Here is a 6,258-nt window from a genome sequence, read left to right as displayed (position 1 = left end):
TATGTTGATTTCAGGTGGGTTGGTAGGTTGATTTCAGGTCACATGGGTTAGTAAAGGTAGGTAGGCAAGTTAAATGAGTTGGCGGTTTAATCCCGTGTCATGTGTGTTGGTGGGTTGACACTTGAGAGGTTGATTCTAAGTCAAATTGGTTGTGGGATAAAATGAGTTTGTTGGCAAGTTGACTTATCAACCCTAAAAGTCAACCTGATCCCAAACCAAAAAAATCAAGTTGGCAGGTTACCAGGTCAAGATTTCACCACCCTAACCCAATCTTTCAAGTCGGTTTCAAGTCAAAATTGGGGTAAGATCAAGCATTGAAAATTTTAATATATCTCAAACTGATTAAATTCGGGTAACTCTCGAAGGAGGATCTGGTTAGGACAATTAAATTTAAATCTCTTTGTAGATTTCACAATGGCATCTTATACCAATGACTATTTTAATGTAAGATTATTTTGTTTAAGTTTATGAGATAAAGTTGATCATGTTTTGTATGCTTATCAATATATTTTATTGTTTCTATCCCGGTCAACGACCGGGCATAGATCTAGTTTTTTTTGGTGTGTGTGTATATACTATTAATAGACATTAGTAAAATGACGTGTTAATTTAGCTTACATGATTTGACTCCTGCCACGTTATTTTTGCATTGTAGACCTTTTTATCCGGAACTTGTTATTTTGTTATTGTGAACGAAATAAATTATATTTCTCTTGTAGGGTCTAGTTCATTTATGATTTATGTTGTAAAACACAATTATATATTTCCTTACGTAGTACTAAACACAAATACACAATGATATATTTCCTTATTGTGAACGAAATAAATTATATTTCTCTTGTAGGGTCTAGTTCATTTATGATTTATGTTGTAAAACACAATTATATATTTCCTTACGTAGTACTAAACACAAATACACAATGATATATTTCCTTACGTAGTACTATGTCATTTATGAAGAAAACGTAAGAAATGAAAATATCAACCCTTACGCGTAGACCATTTGAATCGAGGGGCGGGTCTAGATTGGGAGACAAACCGATCGCTACTTCATCCAATCATTTAAATTTCTCACAAGCTGTACTATTAGTGAGAAAAACTTTTTTGTTTCAACATTTAATCTCAATCATTTTTATTGTTTGTTATCTCATACAAAATTTGAACCAATGATCTTTTCAATATTGATGTCATTAAATATCTCGATCACTTTAACCGTTTGAATTACTCGTAATATATAGTTATTACTGGTCTGAGATATACATATACTATGTTAGTTTTATACGATTTTGAATAATTTTTGCTAATATTTAAATATTACTCAGTAGTGACATGCACCTTACAAAACACATATATCTTGTCTTAGCATATACAACGAAGGTTTAAAGTTTTTGGTGGTCTTAAGCGAGATCAGTTTTAGAGACCTAGTTTATTAACATATAAATCAAACAACAAAAGAAAAGAATAGAGAAGGTAGTTCGACGTATGTTGTTGAACTACTAATAATAAAAAGATACAGATGTTGATGTAAAAAACCAAAAAGTATGTTATAGGAATGCAAATTATAGAAATATACCTATCTCAAAATCCAAACATTAAGCCTACTATACAAAATACTGAGGCCTTAGATTTTGGGGGCCTAAAGCGATGACTTGGTCCATATATTATGTTGAGCCGCCCATGAGCATATATATGGGTTAAGTATTTGGAAGTGTAAGTAACTTGTACATTTTTTCTATTGTGTGAATGTAACTTTTATTTGGTTCATTGTATACAACTAATCCGCTAAATTTGAACGATTAATGTAAAATTTTAAGGTTGACCAATCAAAAACTTCTATGTGACAGCTTATATGGTGTGTCACGTATACACTTTTACATTATGAACCAAATGAAAGTTATATTCACAAAATAGAAAAAATTGTAAAAGTTACTTAAATCCCCAGATATTATACCCCATATATATTGGTTTGGGACAATTAGCATACACATACATATGTCTTTGGCAAACACCTTAATTAAAAAGCAACGATGCTTTTCATATGCATGCATATCTTTGGCAAATGTACCTTATTTTTGTTAACGAATTGAAGATGTAAGTTATAACTTAGTCAAACCTGTTAGTTAAAATTTTTATTTTAAAATGTATTTGGTATATTAAATAATGTAGATGCAATTTTAAATTGTAAAATTAATGGCAAAAGTGAATATTAAAAACTTCAACCAAAAACTATGAAAGTGATATATGTATAATTTAAAAAAAAAAAAAATAAAGGTTCCATCCAAGCTAAAAGCTCCCTACACGCTACTGAAAGTAATTTTGATTTTGCAGCTTTTCATTTCAAATAAAAATTCAAAGTAATTGTCTTGAAAATTATTTTTAACATAAAAGGAGTTTATTTTCAAAACTAAAACTCTTAAAAAGTCACCAAAAATCTCTTACCAAATATAATGGTTGTCTAGAATTTGAAATTCTAAACTTTTAAGCCGTCTAATCGTATCCAAGATTTCTAACTTTAATTTTAATCAAAAGTTCAGAATTTTTTCTCTGCCTCAGTACTTTTTTTTAAAAAATAATTTCTCGGCTAGTCTAACTCACAATTACCATGGTAGAAGTCTAAAACCTAAGTCACAAAGCTAAAAGGGCTAAATTCAAAATTTTCATCGGAAAGTTCACAATAAGAAGGTTATACTTGAGGTCAACCACTTGGAAAGCTATCGGCACATTCCACGTTAAGTTGAACATGGTCCTCAATGTCTCATATATACTTGGTTTGAAAACAAAGAAAAACAATAATGTCCCAAGAATATTATGATACGAGAAAGTGATCGAACATCGTATTTCAAACTAAGAAATGTTTGTGTGGCTGAATGCTTATCCTACAATTAGTTTTTGACGATATATGTATTTTGTTAATGTTTACGCGTGCAAAAAATCTTTATTTTCAAAAATTAAATATAGTACTTTGGTCAAAATGGTTATTATAAATGGTACAAATTAATAGCTTTAACCCAAAACTCGGCTTATCCTAATTAACATCTATACTGTGGCAAGGATGTAAAAGGTAAGTGAAATTGTATACTCTCATGTTAAAGGCTGGATGAAATATTTTTAAATTATTCATCGTAGTTATGTGACAACGATCGATGTCTTTGTGTGTCTAAAATCTAAATGGCTTCTAGTAACGGGTAATAATTAATATAAATTACGAGCTGATCAGCTCCGAATTTTTATCCACAAAACTCCCAATGATGCATCAAAAAGTAGTTCAACTCAATAGAAACAAACAATTGAGTAATAAATATTGTGACGTCGTAATACTTTATAAGGAAATAGAGAGAATCGAGTAATGATATTTGTGACGTGGTATTACTTTATTAGGAATAGAATAATCGAATATACAATAAATATGTGTGACGCGTATTAGTCTTGATGGCAATTTGTAACAAGATATTCGAACGTGTAAACAACGAACTGACAATTCTTTGTGAACACTAATTTTTTTAGAAAATGATACTACTATCATACGAGTACTATCATATATAGACTTGTGAAAAACGATGTGTGTATTCAATTCATAGGTGGTGAGAGGGTACATTTTTTGACTTCTTCTGCCACGTTATTTTTGCATTGTAGACCATCTTTCAGGAATATGTTGTTTTCTTATTGTGATTGAACTAAATTTTGTTTTCAAATGTAGGGCCTTGATCATTTATGAACACTAAAACATGACAACATATATACGCTTACGTACATTCCGTCTGAATTTCAGGGGCGTGCGGGTCTACATTGGGTAATTAGGTAAGTTCTTGTATATAACTTAGATTTATACAAGTTAGTAATAAGGAAAAATAAATACTTTTCTAAAAAATAAGGGTTAAATATCTGAAAGTGTATGTAACTTTTACATTTTTTTTCTTATGTGAATGTAACTTTCATCTGGTTCATTGTATGTAACTAACCTGCTAAATTTGAATGATTAATGTAAAATTTTTACGTTGACCAATCAAAAACTTCTATGTGACAGCTCATATGGTGTGCCACGTATACACTTTTACATTAATCATTCAATTTAGCGAGTTAGTTACATACAATGAACCAAATGAAAGTTACATTCACACAATAGAAAAAGTGTAAAAGTTACTATATGTGTATGTAACTTGTTTTTAGCTAATATTGTAGGAAAGAAATTTTGTTTTAGTTCATTGTATGTAAGTAACTTGCTAAACTGAACGAATCGTGTAAATAATCTGTTAAATGCTGACGTGGTTGTCTTTCATTGGGCTATGTATCAGATGTTTGATGGTGTCACGTTGATTTCTTACACAATTCGTTCAGTTTTGAGACAAAATTTCATACGGTGAACCAAAACAAAATTTTTTTTTTCTACAATAGTAGCTGAAGATAAGTTACATACACACACAGATTTTTTTTCCCATAATCTGTTTAACAATTTTATTTATTAGATAGATCGATTAATAGATTAAATTTTTCATGTAATCTAAGTTATAAACTATTAAGCTGATTTTTAACGAAAATATACAGAGACAGATCCATAAATTTGTATATTATAGGGGGAAAAAATTTACATGAAGACTAATGAGTACTATCATAAGAGCTATTAAACAACCGTAAAAAAAGTGTAAGATTGTAACAAAATAGCTTCAAATCAGTCACGACATCTTGTACATTAACAACAATTATAAAGCTTCTAACAAGGCAAAAGTCAGATTCAAATAGCGAATATTAGCATAAAAACAACCGTTAAACAGTAGAAAAAATAGCTTAGCAAATTACAAAAAAAAAAAAAATCATCTTGTAACAGCAAAAAGCAACACAAAAAAAATTATTAATCATCATCGAAAAACAACTTTAAACGATCAATTGCTAAAAAAAAGGGAAATGTTAAGGACTGTATTTAACGTGTATAAAAAAACTTGTATCTTTCATATTAAAAACCTGCCCCTGATTTTCATGGTAAATATACAAATAATTTATTCACCTTAAACACAACACTAATAGTTATATTTAGCAAACCCAAAAAAATATAGCAGCAAGAAACTAGATGATAATATGTAGATTTATTAACTAAAGCGATAATGAAGGATCCTAAGGAAGTTTTTCATGTCATTTACTCTAATAGGCGTTGCGAAGCATAGTAAGATTTATGAATTTTCACCAATATCACTAAATGATAATATAAATAGTTATTTTCTTTTATAATATTTTTTTTACTTATCTGAAGATAATAAAATCATTTAAAATAAGAGAAATTAATAAAACATTGAATTCGAACAAATAAATTACTAACAACAACTACAATAATGCATGGGTAATTGTAACAACTAACCGCTTATGAATATATGAATAAAAGTAACTCTCAATGCAGTTTTTTACAGGTTTTAAGTTTTAATATTATCTTTGACCGTGTATGAGTAGTTTGTAGCTAATGAATGACATACAAATACATAATTCAAGGTCTACTCAATTAATAGCATTTGAAATCGAGCCTTTGTTTTGGCGTCTGGCCTACTAGGGTCTACAAATTAATTATTAATTATTAAACTATAAATTAAGGATTTAGCTTACTTTGTTTAGAATGGAGTTGATCGGTGTAAATTAAGGTAGCATAGCCACGTAGGACAATGGAGATCGTCAGATTCATCAGCAATTAATAGCATGAAAAGGATTAATGTTAATTGATTTTAATCGAGGGGATTAAAAAAATTAAGCTAGGGGCAAATGTGATAACTGATAACCCTTGGGCTTTGAAAATACTAAATACTACCAGATTGATACTCACACAATGCAGCAGTGACGGCGTGGTTAATAACGTTAAAATAGTTCATTGCGGTCGGCGATGTGATAAATTTTTGCGGTGGGATGTGAAAGGGGAGAAAGGGACGAATGGTAAATTAAGTTTTTTTTTATTTGTTTCCACGTGAGGGAAAAATAGAGGTTAAAATTTTGTTAAGAGCATTTTATTCACAATATATAAAATAAAAATAAAAATATATAATAAGACTGAGGGTAAACTGGACATATCAATTTTTAATTTAAGAGAGAGAGTTGAGTTTATTTTACAAGGAAGTATACATACATTCCTAACAAACTAAATTTCTTTTCAACCAATAAGGGTATTACCGCATTACCCCCATGACTAAATGTCTTAACTACGTACGTACATCCGCCCCATGAAATATATTTCATCTTCTATTGTTTGAGAATAGATAATATGATTTTTTTTCCTTTTTTTCACGT

This window comes from Erigeron canadensis, chromosome 9 (assembly GCF_010389155.1).
Source record: "Erigeron canadensis isolate Cc75 chromosome 9, C_canadensis_v1, whole genome shotgun sequence".
NCBI lineage: Eukaryota > Viridiplantae > Streptophyta > Magnoliopsida > Asterales > Asteraceae > Erigeron > Erigeron canadensis.
Note: the sequence above shows the minus strand (reverse complement) of the source record.